Raw genomic sequence first — 16,843 nt, 5'->3', positions numbered from 1 at the left:
GGGGAGATTCTTGCTCTAAATAGGGTGGCCTCGTGCCATTAAACGTAGAGGCTGAGGAGAACAGAAGGAAACAGAAGGCACGTTTTCCCTCCAAAGTAAGTCCAAAGTCCTGGGGAGTGGCTCTGAGGTTATTCACTAACCTGGAGGGCCCTGACACATACGCCCAGTACCACCATCTTGAAACCAGTTGTAGGGCCCCCCCAGCAAGAGCCCCAAATCTCAAGTGGGAATCCTTGACAGTTGTGAGGACCACTGAGCTCACCTCCCATCCTGGGGAGCAAAGGATCTCAGGAACTAACTGCAGTGCTGGCTCCAACAGGTGTGAACAGGAGCCCTTCCTTTCCACTTTCAGGACTTGGCCCTCTGACCCATTCTAGTACTTTTCTTTATAAACAGGAAAAACACATTCTCAGTGAAAACAGCCTGCTCCCTTTAGACCTGGTTAAATAAGTCCTATTTTGAGTCACTAACTGAAAGACACCCATTAAAGCAACACACCTTTAGGATACTTGGGGAAGCTTTTTTCATGTCTGGGTTTCAGTGTTGTTCTTCTCTTATGTCTGGGTTTTAAATGGCCCAGTCCCTTTTACATGTGAAGCAATCAAACCAAGAGAGTCCTGTGCCCAGTGTTTTCATTTCTTATGCTGCAGCACCTGCATTCTCAGTGGGTGGGGAAAGAGAAACCTCCAATCCCACCCATCTGAAGTAGGTATTTTGCCTTGCACTTACATTGCCTCCCGAATGCAGTTCAGGGCTCCATATCCAGCATCAATAGCAAACTTAATTTTCGAATACAGTAATAACGTTAATGACTTTGCATCTAGAACAGGCCCTCCTTCCTGCCGGCCCTATTCTAACCCCGCCCTCATTCTCACTCCCAACCGTCCTCTGGCCATTTCACAGAGGGCCATCTCCACCAGAGGGCGTGGTAGGGAAGGCAAACAGTTGGAAACCAACACTTGATCTCATTCTGGCTTAGCCTCTTTGGGTGTGCACACTACTGGACAGGTGGACAAAGTGGAAGGTGGACAAAGGAGTAAGAATGAAGCTGTCGCTGGTGGATCAGATAAGATCGTCACATGTTCTGTGAGTTTCACTCACCACGCCCATAGGTTATTCACAGTTCACAGAATTTCCCATCCAAAAAAAGTGAAACCACAGCAACTCCAAGAATTCAGAAAACATCTATTAAAACAAAGCAAAAAGCACAGCTTTTTGAAAAATATAGTAAGTTCCTTTAATCCAGGGGCTTCTCAATCCTTGGCATAACTGACATTTGGGGCTAGATAATTCTTTGTCATGGGGCACTGTCCTGCGTACTGTAGGATGTGTAGCACCATCTCTGAACTTCCGCCACTAGACGACATTAGAACCCTCCACTCCCAACTGTGACCATCAAAAATGCCTCCTGACACGGCCAAACGTTCCCTAAAGGAAAAAAGCATCCTGGTTAAGAACTACTGTCTTAACCAATTAGGAGGACCTTACCCACTCAGCAGGAAGAGACTCCAAAAAGGTCAGCCCCAAGGACGAGGTTGCAAGGTGAGGAGAAGCAAACCAAGGTAAATTCAGGAATCAATCACCAGCCCTGAAGATGAGCAGGCACAGACCCTGTGCTAAGGTTGAAGGCCATAGGGAGGAGGGCTGATTTCTGATGTTGCCCCTAGCTGCCTGACAGACAGAGGAGTCTCTCTTTCACATCCTTTACTGCCAAAACTATCTTGGTGCCAGATGAGAAGCTCATTCCAAGGCTGGCTGTGCCACCGTTTACTAATTAGTATATGGCACTGGGGCTCTACCCCACAAAGACCCTAATCTATAAATCAACAGACACAGGGAAGAAGTCTTGGAGAAGGCAAAAACGAGCTGCATCAGTTTTTAAAAATCCAGCAGGACTGTCACCTGGCTTCTAGCCCAAGAAACCAGGAACTCACATTATCACAGGTTGATGACTAAGGAGAAAGAAAGGAATGGTCTGTGAAAAGATCACAGTGTGTAAATTTGTTAGATAGGTCTCCTCAATGTTAAAATGCTCAAAAGATTCACTTTCACTGAAAGCCAAAGGACAGAAAAGCTACAAAATAATTTTATGGTAAGTATACAATACACTTTTTTCTCTGAGGATCAGACTCTGGCAACTTCCTGTATCTAGAAAGCACCCGTGAAAACAACAGGCCCCAAATGGCATCACTAATTTTAAAAAGTCAAAAATACCATCAAAATCATTTCCAAAAAGGGGGCAATGCCTTCGAGATAGCAGCTCATTATTCTTTAAGTGCTCCCTGAACCCTAGAAACCAATCACCCCACCCGTAAGACCCCTCCTTCTCCAGCTGGTGGACATAGGCTGGGTGCTGGCCTATCCCATGAGTGTTTCAGCTGCACTGTCTGCAGAAATGGGATGGCCTTCCAAGCACTTGATTTGATAAAAAACAACCAAGTTAAATTGTTTGTTTTTTAAACTAGCTGGTAAGCGAGAAGGTGCAAACAGATGCATATGTGCAAACACACACAATGTGACGTGGCCAGAGTCTTATCCAATTTAAAACTTATAATGAACTTCTCATCACTTCTAAAATGGGGCTACAGTAAATCCACATGGAGCGCAGACCCCTAAGCTTTGGCCGATCCAAGTTATAAATGCTTCAGGACTGGAGTTTTTTTTAAGTTCATTTATTCATTTTGAGAGAGAGAGAGAGAGAGAGAGTGAGGGAGAGGCAGAGAGAGAGAGCAGGAGAGGGGGAGAGAGAGAGAGAGAGAGAGAGAGAGAATGAATGAGAATATCCCAAGCAGGCTCCGTGCTGTCAGCTTAGAGCCCCACTCAAGGCTCAAACTCATGAACCGTGAGATCATGACCTGAACCAAAATCAAAAGTCAGATGCTTCACCAACTGAGCCACCCAGGTGCCCCCAAAACTGGATTCTCTTAGGGAAAAATTCAATCATCAGGTGCTAATTGATAAGCTGACTTGTCCCCCAATTATTAAATTTAAGTTAACTCTCCTAAAAAACTAAGTATCTTGGGTCAACCTGACTGTGACCTGGTTATAAACCCTCAGATTATACAAAATGATAAATTAACTCAAGCTAGAATGAAGCATCTCAGTAGAGTTTCCTGCTCTCCAAGTTACAGACTGCCTAAACCTGGGACTCTCTCAACTTTGATGCCATCTGTAATCACCTGGGCTCTTTTTTTAAAAAACATAGATGTCCAGGTCTCACACCAAAAGATTCTGATTTACTTTGTCTGAGGTGTGGCCCAAGCAGGGATATTCTTATTTTAAAGCTTCTTTAATGATGTTAATACCAGGCCAGACATGAGAACTATGACATCCTTGGAAAGATGCTCCTTTTATCAACTCTGTGGTTCCTATCCAGTGGGACCCAAAATGTGACCTTATCTGAACATTTCAAAAGAGTTTATCTTGTGATAAACTCTCTGCTCCCAAATGTAGATCCACTGGCTTACTATACAATCCTCTGCAAGGTACACTGATTTTCTCCTTAAAGAACTGCAAGCTGCTCTTACCAGGCCAATGAACAAGGAACCCTGTCCAAGGAGGCAGCCTTTCAGGAAGAGATAGTCCACTACAGAGCCCTGTTACATCACCACCAGACTGTGGAAGGACTTACTGAGAATAAAACTGGACTGTTAGGGCTTTTATCAACCTCTCCTTGGCATCTGGCTCCCAAGATGAGAAGTTATTTGAGGTTATTCTAACACCCTCAATGTCTACCAATGTTTGTAGTTACCAGCACTTCTATTAACCTTACTACTCAAAATCTGGTCTGTGGACCAGCAGCATTGAGAGGACTATAGTTAGAAATGCAAAATCTGGGGCACCTGGATGGCTCAGTTGGTTGAGCATCAGACTCCTGATTTTGGCTCATGTCACGACCCTAGGGTCACTTAAGATTCTCTTTCTCTCTCCCTCTGCCCTCCTCCCCTGGCTCTTGCATTCTCTCTCAAAAGAAAAAGAAAAAAAGAAATGCAAAATCTGAGACCCAACTTCAGACTGAATGAATCAGAAATGGTATTTACAACAAGATGCACATTAAAGTCTGACATGCATTGCTCTCTCATCTGGTATAGTACGAATGGGGGCAAATCAGACACTAGTTTTCAGGAGGGGATGATGAATATGGTGCAATTTCCCTTTTTTGTAATGTACACAGAACTCAGTGATTTGATATTACTTTTGAATAAGCTGGAGTCATGTCACTAAGACTAGCTGTCTTACACTCTTATTACTGTAAAAAACATCCAGCTGAAATGAGACTTACAAATACAGAGGGCATGGTTTTATCACTGTGAACTACAAGGACATGTAAGACAATTGGTCATGCTTTCTGACCGTGGGGTGTTGACCCACTATGCTAAAATCAAATACAGCTTATATACATGTCTTCCAACTTTTAACTCTGTTACAGCAAATAATTCCATACAGAGAGTCACCCCAGGTAGCCTCTCAACATATACCTTGCTCTGCTCAAAGCTCAACATCACTGGGGCTGAGTTGTTGTTTTATAATTGCTGATGGGCTCACTTTAGAACACCCACTTAACAGTCACTAGTACTTTCCCAACTGAATTCAAAGTGAATAGCCTTCAAATAAGGTAACCATATTCATAAGCTGCCTTAATTTGGCACAGACGATCTCAATCAATATTGAGTTTCTGGAAATGCCTCTATATCTGATATTTTCCAGGGCACATAAATGACTTTAGAACCACTGAAAGCCTTGCAAAGCTTTGTTGAAAGAAACTGTATCTGAAGGATGACTTAAGGGATACACAATCCATCCACTGTTCCAGATCGACTTAGCTCAACTTTTTGTGACAATGATCTCCTTTAACATTCTCTCTCCCTCCCCCCGCCTCACACACATACACACACACCCCTTAGAACTTTTTAGTCATGTCTTAATTTTTACATATATATGGCCAAGATGGAACATTAAAATAAAATCACATTTCATTTTTAAAACAAGACAGTGAGGTTTATGAAGTTCAGTCATCTTGATACCATCTTTGTTAATGTTCAAAATGATTAATGACAAATCACCTTTTGCCCATTTAGTCTGTAACACAGAGCACTTAATTCTGTAAGAAAAAAGTATGATTTGTCTATAAAATCAATTCCAGGAGTATATCTTTTTTTTAAATTTTTTAAAAATGCTTATTTTTGAGAGATGGAGTGCAAGCAGGGGAGGGGCAGAGAGAGGGGGAGACACAGAATCTGACACAGGCTCCAGGCTCCAGGCTCGGGTGTGTCAGTACGGAGCCCGATGCAGGGCTTGAACTCATGAGCCATGAGATAATGACCTGAGCTGAAGTCAGATGCTTAACTGACTGAGCCACCCAGGCACCCCCAGAATTATGTCTTTTTTTTTTTTTTTAATGTTTATTTTTGAGAGAGAGACAGAGTCAGAGTGACAGTGGGGAAGGGACAGAGTGAGAGGGAGACACAGAATCCGAAGCAGGCTCCAGGCTCTGAGCTGTCAGCACAAAGTCAGACATGGGGCTCAAACTCATGAACCGTGAGATCATGACCTGAGCCAAAGTCAGACACTTAACAGACTGAGCCACCCAGGAGCCCCAAAAGTGTATCTTATTAGTATGCATTTGGTGTGGGAACCAATGTATATTCAAAACTAGATAGCAATCTAATTAATAGCCCCAGCATCAAAACAAGACAAGCATCAAAACAAGACTGCCCGATGTTTGGATTTCTTACATCTGAGTTTAAAAACAAACCAAATGGTTTATAAAGGAAGGACTCTTCACTTCCTCTGGACATGTCTTCCTGCAGAATGTGCACTCCATTTTGCAGAAGAAACCACAAAGGGGACTATTCCTGCTCCTACATCAGCACATTCATAGGCCCCTGGGGAGGGGAGGAAGGACAGCATCTAAGCTGGAGTGGCAGGGGGTGCTGCTGGGTTTCCTGCCCTGTTGGGGGGGAGGGGCACTCTCACTCTCTTCTGGCCTCCAAGGGTCAAAAGGACAGGGCTTCCCCACCCAGCAGAGCCCACCCTTGGCTACCAGGCCATCACCTGGGCACAAGTGTGGATTCCATCTCGGGCAGATCAGAAAGTTTTGCAACCTAGACGTATCTTCCAACTCAGCTTTACTCTAATGTACCTGGCACTGTACTTTCATCTTTGTCTGGCTTCTTCTATTTCCTCTGGTTCAGAACCCAGAAGGGAGGGTGTGATTAACTGGCATCTTCAAACCCCCAGAAGCTTATTTTTATATATTTTTTCTGTTTGGTTTCTAAATATCAGGGTAAGACAGGTGGTTTCCAGTAGAAATATGAAAGCATTTCTCCAAAATAACACATTGCAGGTGTATGAATCTTTAATCCTAATAAATTAAAAGATGAAATGACTATCACAGTCATAATATTTTCTCTTTCTAAATATTGATTTTTAAGAAATACTGTAAGATATGCCAAAAAAGAATTCTGATCAGATGAATGCAACGTTTGGCGAGAGGGAAGATAATCCGGAGGAAAATCGGCAGAATTATCAGCTCAATGCTCAATAATTCATACTTTGACCTGAGGGTTCCTAATGCATCCTGCCTTTAACCAACAGTCCATTAGGGATATAAATAAACATTTTTTTTTTTATTATAACATATCATTTCAAACACCTCCCAGCCTCCTAGTGCAGAATACTCCTCTGAAAGCTACTAACCATGATCTCAGCTCTCGGTAAATGCTGGTGGGTCTTCCAACTCTCCCATCTTAAAAAGGGATCAAGATTGTGTATGTAAAAACACGTTTTATTTAATGGCCTTCAAAACAAACAAACAAACAAAAGGTACAACAGACAGACATCACTGTCATTTGGAATGAAAGCTCAGGCAAGGTACCCTCAAGAATCCCCAGGGCCTGAGAACTACCAGATGGGAACCACTGGCTTTGGAGATTTCTAATCTTCCTGGATTTGCCCTGGTGCTGACCACAGATCTCGAAAGAAGAAGTCTTCAAAGCAATGCATATTTGACCTAAAATAGAAAGCAGTTAAAAGCAGGGAGGGGTAAAACCAATCACTAGGTTTTCACTATAAACCTGGCAAAGGCTGGAGCGGCTGGGTGGCTCAGTTGGATAAACGTCCAACTTTGGCTCAGGTCATGATTTCACGGTTCATAGGTTCGAGCCTTGCATCGGGCTCTGTGCTGACAGCTCAGCAGTTCTGATTCTGTGTCTCCCTCTCTCTCTGCCCCTCTCCCACTCACACTCTCTTTCTCAAAAATAAACATTAAAAACTTTTTTTAACTTGGCAAAGGCTTTGCTGATTATACTGCATGCACCCAGGAGGACCTAGAGAAGGAAGTTCTCTTTCATCTTGATGGGAAGAATATCCATCCAGGCATCTGAACAACTGGTCAGATTTTATTCCATCACACAGTACACTCTAACTGGCATTGCTTCCCTCTTCATGAGAGCCTCTAGGGAAAGCTCAGAGCCAAAATCAAAGTCCCCTTCCAGAAGGTAAACTGGTGTCTATTTTGGATTTAAACCTTATTCCTGACTCTTATTTTCCCATCCTTCTTTTCTCCTGGCCTCATTTTTTTTTTTCTGACTAAATTTTAAATGTATTTTTCTCTTCCTGTATTATTTGTTTGTCCTTTTTGGAACATATCATGATACCACATAATTAAACAAGGAAGAGCAAGACAGCTGTGGTAGGTAGAATAATGTACACACCCGCATCCCCAGAACCTGTTATGTTACATGGCAGAGGGAAATTAAGGGTGTAGATGGAACTGAGGTTGCTAAGCAGCTGACCATAACACAGGTTTATCCTGGATTACCCTAGGGGGGGTTCCATGTAATCACAGAGCCCTTCAAAGTGGAAAAAGGAAGAAGATAGATCACAAAGAATAGTCTCTCCTCAAGAAATCTTAGACTATTTACTAAGTTGTTTGTATAAAACCAAGGACCCTGACATAACAAGTCTGGTCATTTAGTTTCTACTGCTAACCTCTGGTTCTACTCCTGTAGTAACAGATATGGAATCTTCAAAGTATGGAGGGTTCCCTAATGAAGACTACAGCACAAAAGGTAGCTGCAGGAAAGGACAGTCATTGAGAGCCAGTTAGCATAAGGGCAAGAGAGATCTCAGGAGTGCCTGGGAGCACCACTCTAAGTAGGTTCCAACCAAAGCCAATTTTCATAATAATGACACCACATCACTCATTAACAGGATGTAAATACAGAGTTCTGGAAGATTTCTAGAAAAATTCATATAAGTGAGCTCTTCATCTATAGATAAATAAGGCACTGAGGGGGACAGGGTGCGAAAGGAGAGAAGACTGTATGATAAGACAGGAAAAGCATTGATGGGGTCAAAAGCCCCCTGTATGTCACATATGCTGACCATGCGGCTTCTCTTCTGAACCCTGACTGTGACCAAACGATCTGCTCCATGAAGGTGGGGCTGTCCTAATCATCACTGTTGTAAAAGCTGGCAGTTATCACCTTTATATATCCTTTCAGCTTATGAGGTAGGTGGTACAACAGCCCCCATTCACAGTGGGGGAAACTGAGGCACAGACTACTCAGTTTATTCAGGGTCAGCCAGCTACCAAGTGGTAGAGCTGTTAGAGACTCTAGCTGTCCAGCCTCTTGACCAGTGCTCTAGGATGCATTAGCCAGATAGCCTGATGTCCAGAAGGTATCCAAATTTTTGAAATAAATACATGGAGCAACCTTGAAAAAAAACCAAAGGGATTAAATCACGTGACTGGACATGTAACAATAAACACCTCATCAACATGACCTGCTTTCCACTGAGGATTGGGCTTTTGCCCCCGCTTCTTCAAGGAAACCCTGTATGCCAAATATTTTCAAATGAGGAACCGGAAAGGTATGTAACAATCACCTGGAATTTTTTTCAAAACCTGGAATTTTTTAAAAAAAAAATACAGCTCTGAGCAGAGGCCTCGCTTATCCTCCTCTCCAAATTCAGTTTTTCTCATTCTGGGTTGGGCTTCTCTCTGGGGATTTTAAATGAAAACAACTTCCCAAGTGATCCCACAAACACCCCCTCATTTCCCCTTAACCCCCAGCCCAGTCAGGGAAGCATCTCTGCTACAAGGTGTCTTGGCTCCCATGACAGAGAGAAGAACCCAGAACAAATTGAGTATGGAACCTCATGGCGGGAACTTAATTTTAAAGAGATGAGGAGGAACAAGTAAAATTTAAGCAGTGAGCAAAAGCAGGTATGCTCCTAGGACTAGCCAGCCAGGTACAGAGCAAGAGGGCACATCCCGTCAACTGCAGAAGTTATCCTGGGGAAAATGAGAGATTACTAACACATGTCACCAGTTTAGAAAGAGAAATCAATCTATTTTTCTTTTGCAATTTCATCAAAGTGACATCAGAGTGGCATTTTAGAGTATTTTCCAGAACACTGGACAAAAGGGCAATGAGAGGCCAACTAGAGAACTGAGACCCCATCAGACAAACATTTATGAAAGGGCTCGATGTGTGCTCTTCAGAGTCCTACAGATCATGGAGAAAACACTGAAGGTTCAAGAGATAGTCCCTGCCCTTGGAGAAAACTCCCACTTCCCCCAACACACACAGGGCAGCACAGAACGCTGCCAACTGGGACCTCTAGCCAGGGCTCACTACCAGTGGGTCTCAAAGATTCAGGGACTGGAGAGAAGCCCCAGGGGGTTTCATGGAGACCCATGAACTGAACTGAGTTTCTTTCTTCATTATCCATCATTTCCAGAACTCCAGCTACTGCCAGGCCCCAGGTTAGACACCAGGAGATAAAAGGTGAATAAAACAAAGTTCTTAAAGTCACTGAGTGCAAGTGACAAGCTTAGGGAAAGGTACACAGCACTGGAGATAGCTGGATTCTCTGCAGGTAACAGACCTGGGGGGAACCACCCTGGACTAAAGGGAGGGAGCCATGAGGCAAAGAGTTCCAGGACAAGGGGCAAAGCTTTGAACCAGCCACTTAACATTTCGAAGACTTCGTTTTGTCTGTCCTTAAAATCAAGCAGCAGAAATAGGTGCTAAGTCCCTACCATTTTAAGTATCAAATGAGAAGAACAAAATTTTATATGCTAGCTATTTTAATAATTCAGGATGACCAGAATATGATTGTGGAAGGAGGCGGGGGGCAACAGATTGTAGAAATTGATCTACAGTGAGAGAATTATAGACAAATGAAGCCATTATGCAAACAGAAAACCACCAAAGTTCATTTTAACTGTGCCCCCTCCATTTTATCCCTTGTTTCAAATACACTAAATTCATGTCACTTGCCTCTCATAACCACTAGATTTACAAGCCCATTAAAAATACTTTTATAATCACTCCATGCAAAAAACCGTGGTCATTACTATAATGATTTAAATGCCTACAGCAGTACAGCAGCAGCTGGGGGGAATTTATTAATACCTTAGCAAAACATGCTGTGAATACACTATTGGGATATTTACTTTTTAAAAGTTCCTAGTTTTTTCCCCAGTGAGTTAACATTTAACTGACACTGTGACTGCCCCCAAATCAATGGGATCAGGTAAACTGCTTCCTCATTTCCTCCAAGAGCATTCTCCCCATCAAAAACCACACCCCAGGGTCAAGCTAAGGCACTGGATCAAGCTAAGGCACTTTCTCAATCCTTATTGGGCATCAAAATCACCAGGACAGACTTTTAAAATGTACCTATCAGCCCAGCCCCCTCCTCCAGATTACAATTCGATTGGTCTGAGAAGGTCAGGAAACCATTATAAATGTTAAGCACCCCAAAACTCTAAGGTGCAGCTAGAGGTGAGGATTACTGACTTAAAGTATACATCTTACCAGATGGATAATTAAGCAAGGAGAAAAGAGGAGGAATGCGTCTAAAGGGGGGGGTGAAGGAGGGGGGCCTGGGATGAGCCAGAGACCACATGCCCCATCTATAAAGGGAACCACCTCTCAGCTCCAGCCCCTGGATAACTTAAGGGAACATAGTCTGGGGTGACCAGATTGTCCACACTTTCCAGAGAATCCAGAAACCCAGCGTTTTGGGTCAGATCTGTTTATAAATGGTAGCACTAATTTAGTTTTTTTGTTTGTTTTCATTTTTTTTCTTTGAATTCTAGGTGGGCCAAAGTTTAAGGGAGTTTTACAATTTTGCTCATCTGCTCAGTCCACATCATAACAAGTGTGTTACTTTATCCTATTTGTCTAACCATTCTTAACATTCTCAACAGCAGACAGTACTGTTCTTAAAACGATTTCTGATCATCACTGTCAGTGGCTACAGAGCACTAGCTTTTAGTCCACATGCTCTACCCAGTGCAACTTTGTGAATAAGTCACATCTAACTGCCAATCCTAAGAAACTGGAAAGATGACTGATTCTAAGTCATCTAGAGAAAAAGAGAGATGCAGGCCCCAGTATTCAGAAAGTCTAAGTGACAGGCCCAGGACCACCAAAGACTGAAGTTAAGGATGACCAATCCTGTCCAGTGTTGGCACTGGAAATGCCCCCCAGGGGAAACCCTCCCATCACAGGCAGGGTAAGATGGTCGGTCACCCTAGATGAAAGACAGAACCACACTGCTGTCCCTTGTGCATGCCCGCCCATCCCCTATAATCTGATAATTCTTTATATGAACATACATGTTGGTTTCACAGTTTGCTCCCTGTTAAGATTCATACTCCTTGAATGAAGAGATTCATGTCCTTCTGCAAATGGACTCCATATACGGTGGGAAAAGTCCTTGAAGTCCCTTGGTCAATAAAGATGCCTGCTGGTGTTGTGCTTGGAAAATATAGGCATTCTCCTACTTCACTAACACGAAGTAGGAGAAACAGAGAAATGAATCAAATGAGTAACTAAGCTGGATGCCTCTTTGTCTCCTTGGGCCATGAAGTCTCCTTCTCCTCTAATGAGGTCATTACCCACCAACAAGGGAAATGGCACCTAGTGTGTTCCCAATTCTCCATTCAGAGATATACCTCAGAAGGCAGCTTCTCACCCATGAAAGAAGTTTGCCTTTGTGTTCCTCTCAGAAGCCCGTGTTAGAATTACTCAAGAGGGTCAGAACTGAATGCAGAGTATCTTGCTTGGACAGGGAAGAAATCGGAAGTGGTACAAAGATTTGAGAATTCGATCTAGATTCAAATCTCAGCACTGGCATGAATTGGCCCTGTTCTCCTTTGGAAAGTTATAGAAATGGAGATCCTGTCTACTTTGCAAAGGGTCTAGTCCATTGCTTAGCCCTTGATAACAGATGGGTATTCCTGAAGAAGTCTCAGGACTCCTGTAAGGAGCCCCAAAGGCTTCTGAGATTCAGATGGGAGAATTCATTTAAAAACCTACTATCTGCTTTCTCTGACCCAGTTTTATTCTGAAGCAGATAGTGGTTTTCCTATTGCTCTTTACTTCCCTTTCTCAGAAGATGCAAGCACATCTGTGTGAAACACAAAAAATGCAGGCAAGTGTCAGCAAAATGTCACCACAACTGATACAAAGGATGCTTCTATCTGGTCCATCAGTTTTGATAAGGAAGCCAAGCCGAACTCAGTCACCAAAACGAATTCCCAGTATTAATAAAGATGGCTACTTCAAACCATCTCCTAGGTTAGCACCTACAAGTCTGAGATGCATTCCACTGAATTCATTATAACCCATAGTAATATTCCATCTCTCGCAGCAAAACTACTCTTTATGATTCACTGTATGGAGCCATACATTGGCGGATGCTGTATTTTAGAATTATGACCAAAACAAGACCAAAAAAAGAACAATAAAATAAGCTCTGTGCCTTTATGTTTTACAATCTAAACAAGATAAAACAAAACAAGATTTACACATGCCTGGGAAACAACTCACACTGACATAATTTTAAGAGAACTGCATCTTAGATTCAAGAAGAATAAATGTCTGTACTATTCTTCTAGCACAAAACCTGTTGTGGCAGTTCGACTTTTCACGTAAGAAAGTTATGACCTTAGGTCACCAGATAGAATTACGCTGCTCAAATTTATTCTTGGCAAGCTCTGTGGGATATAATCCACTTTATAAGGATAAACAAGTAGTAGCTGTCAAAATCTTACACACACTACCACCACTCCCAATATCAAGTTTGTCCATGCTATTCCTAAAGTGTTTGCCAATGAAGTCAAGAAATAATCCAATAGTTCATGAAACAGGAAGTGCTACATTCCAACCTGGCAAGAGAAATAGGCGTTAAAATGCATTACTGAGGTCTGTAGTCTACTTAACAGCAAGATCTCCACGTCAACTTCCTGGTTTTAACATTGTATTAGAGCATATCAGATGACACCATCGGGGAAAAACTAGGTTCATGGGACACTCTTCTCACAAGTTCTCATGAAATAATTATTTATAAATATAGCTTTTATTTTTTAAAGCATTAATTATTGCCTATTTACCTATTTGGGAAGATTTTTCATGACACAGAAGCCCAAACCCCTTTCCCTGTGCTCCCCTTCTACTTATGGGTCCAGCATGGGACCTATCCCTAAATACTTTGAAAAGGGTCTACAGAGGATTCTGAAAAACCTCCCCTGTTCAGTGAGAACCACTACCCCAACAACGTAAGTCACTGGAGACTTTTAAGAATGGAGAGAACTCCATATCTGATCTTGGCTACTGTGTAGGGAATTTGAAGAAGAAACACGGCTGGAGCCCAGAAGCCCAGGCAGGCAGTTCGTGCAACTCTGGGTGACAAATGAGTCAAATAAAGACCTCGACAGAGTAGTGGTGGGCATAATAGGTAGAAACCAGGAGCCAGAAACATTTAAGAGGTCAAATCAGCAGAACAATGGGCAGTGACCAGTGGAGGGAATGGGGGAGAAGGAAGCTTGGATGACCACTAGACTTAGAGCTTGGTCAGCTGAGAAAAAGTAGTGTGTCATTCACCAAGACAGGAAATGGGAGGAGCCAGTCTGTGAGGGAGGATTAAGAAACCTGCCTGAAGGTTCTACAGCACTCTATGATATATTGCTGACAGAACAGTCTTCTTCCTGAGTGTAAAAATTCCCCCTCCCTCAGCTGACTGGGCATAAAGTACCAGGAGATGCACAACTTGGCACAGCAGGTGCCAAGGGCGATCACTGCTCTGCCACAGCAGCCGTGGTCAGTTCATTCTCCCATCCAACCACATATGCAGTCACATGACCCCACAGACCTCCGGTTAGAAAAGGGCTATCCAACTACCCAAATGAGATGCCCCACAGGATCTAGAGGTTCTTGGATTCTAGTATTCCTATAAAAGGAACTAAATGCCACGGGGAATCAGAGGTAAAAAAGACTCCCCCCCCCCCCCCCACCTTCGAAACTGAACTGCTTACAACCAATGTTTTCACATTTTTCTTTCTGGTAGGAGTCCAGTTATGGAGGATGGGAAGAGGGTCCTGCACAAACACTTCCCAGGCAGAGCGCCACAGCTCAAGTTTCACTTAGAAATGCATTTCTTTGAGAAGAGAATCAAAACTCCAGGAACCCCTTCAATAAAGAAACATTCCTAAAGGTAGAAGGGGGCTGAGAAATAGCCAGCCCCTATTACCTTCTCTAAAAGGATCCTTTCTACAATGTCACTGATTATCAGAAATTAGCCTCTTCACCACGTTCTTCATCTTCTACCCCCCTTACCTTCATCGACAGAGAGGCCATTTTCAAATGAAGCACTGCCACCTCAAGTCCTCAACAGACACAATGTGTCCCTTCTCCAAATCCCAGAGCACTCTGTATCACTCTCCTGACCTTCATTAAATGTCTGTGCCACGGCTGTTTCTGTATTTGTCTTATTTCTCTGATTATTTTACTGGGGACGCTGTATATAAAGTACTATTTCTTGGGGCACCTGGGTGGCTCAGTAGGTTGAGCATCAGACTTCGGGTCAGGTCAATGATCTTGCAGTTCGTGAGTTCAAGCCCTGCATTGAGCTCTCTACTGTCAGCAGAGAGCTGGCTTCAGATCCTCTATCTCCCTCTCTCTGCTCCTCCCCAACCTGCACTCTCACAAAAATAAACAAACATTAAAAAAAAAAAAAAAAAAAGGAGGTACTATTTCTTGAGCACTTGCTATGTACCACCTAGGTGCTTCATGTATATCTGAATTAATCCTCACAGCCAATATAATATCCACTTCATGGATGAGAAACCCAAGGCTGAGACACTACTACAGGGCACAGCCCCTACCCTCTGTGCTAACCCAGACTGCCATTCTGGTAGGCCCTAGTGTACTCCACATCACATATGTGATGTGTGAGGTTTTTGTGCCCATGTCCTCTAACACAAAAGTTCTTTCCTACAAAAGATAGTAATTATTTGCTTAAACTGCATTCACATCTCCCAGCCCCTCCCCCACGAGGGCCACCCTCCACCCATACGCTCTTTAAATCAATGATCCCATTAACCAGATCCCAGTGTTCCCAGTGGGGCCTGAGTCTTGCCAAGCACTGGTACTGGCACTGTCACATCCCTTAATCTGGATCCCTTACTTCTGTAACTTTTCTATCATTTCCATCATCATCATATAGCGCCTACTACATGTCGTGTACAACCTTAAGGCTTCAAAATATTAACCTGGCTTAAAGTCTCAATAATCTTTTAAGGGTAATACTCTTACCCCATCTGACGGATGAGGAGATGGAAATACAGTAAGGTTAAGTAGCCTGCCCTAGGCCATTCAGTTAGTAAGTGGTTGAACAAAGCGGAGTTAACTTTTCTGAAAGCCACAGCAAACTTTGGCTCTTATTCAACCTTCCTCCTCGCCATACCCCAGTTAAAAATCAACATGGCTTTATTTATCATTGGAATTGTCGTTAAGCCAGGTTTCTCCAATCCAGATTGGTATAATTGATTATTCCAATGTAGGTGCAAAACTTCCTATTTATTCCCAATACATTTCATATGGTTACTGTGGTCCATTGTTCTAGCCCATTGGTTTTCTTTGAATATTTTGTAGATCCAAATTCTAGATGTCATTTTTACCTATCACTTGTAACTTAGATAATTTTAAATTAGATTCCTTCAGCAATCACTATCACAAGATCCTGAGAGAAGAGGATATAAAATAAAACAAACAACTAAGTAGTGATAGAAAAAGAGGAAAAGTAACAGTTCAGACAAACCATCAATTCTCCAAAGTGCTCTCCATGGAGGCTGAAGGGGGTGGGAAGTCCACCCATCAAGAAATCATGCAACTGTTCATTTCACTGTGCAGTAATCTCCCCTGAAAGTATGGTGTCCCCAGTTAAAAAGAAAAGTTCCAGGGCACCTGGGTGGCTCAATCAGTTGTGCGTCTGACTCTTGATTTCTGCTCAGGTCATGATCATAGATCGAGCCCTGCATGGGGTTCTGCACGGACTATGGATCCTGCTTAAGATTTTCTCTGTCTCTGTCTCTCTGTCCCCCGCTCTGTCCCTCTCCTCTACTTGCTCAAAAAAAAAATAAACTTTAAAATATTAAAAAAACAAAAGAAAAGCTCCTTATGAGAGGACATCTTAAAAAGAAAATCTATGGTGATCTTCTGACATGTGGACAATATATCTGTACATTCATGCACAAGCAGCATTTACCCACCCCCACCACTGAGGTATGTGGCCTATTTGATGTTTATTTGTCTTTCTTTGGTAATTCTATCACTTTATTGAGATACAATTCACATACCATACAACTCACCAAGTCAAAGGATACAATTCACCAGGTTTTAGTATATTCACAGAAGACACCCACCACCCCAGAAGACACCCTATACCCTTTAGTTATCACCTCCATCCTTACCCCAAGCCATAGGCAATCACTAGCCTACTTCCTGTCTCTAAAAGTGCCTCCTGTGGACGTTTCATATGA

The 16,843-nt window shown here is 42.8% G+C and overlaps 1 protein-coding gene across 7 annotated transcripts in view; it reads right to left on the bottom strand.

Moving 5' to 3' along the window:
* The window catches only part of MGAT5 (alpha-1,6-mannosylglycoprotein 6-beta-N-acetylglucosaminyltransferase), a 336,396-nt gene that overhangs the window by 217,756 nt on the left and 101,797 nt on the right, over window positions 1-16,843 (bottom strand). Inside the window, exon 1 of one of the 7 annotated variants that reach the window (XM_086715206.1) lies at window positions 499-517. The exons of the other annotated variants lie outside the window; for them this stretch is intronic. The gene's annotated coding sequence lies outside the window, so the exon portion shown is untranslated. Of the gene's footprint in view, window positions 1-498; window positions 518-16,843 lie in introns of those variants that run through there. 7 annotated transcript variants of the gene reach the window in all.

This window comes from Puma concolor, chromosome C1, assembly GCF_028749965.1.
Source record: "Puma concolor isolate L17-30 chromosome C1, mPumCon1.1.hap2, whole genome shotgun sequence".
Taxonomy (NCBI): Eukaryota; Metazoa; Chordata; class Mammalia; order Carnivora; family Felidae; genus Puma; species Puma concolor.
The sequence above is the reverse complement of the archived record's forward strand: the minus strand, read 5'-3'. Positions and strand labels throughout refer to the sequence as shown.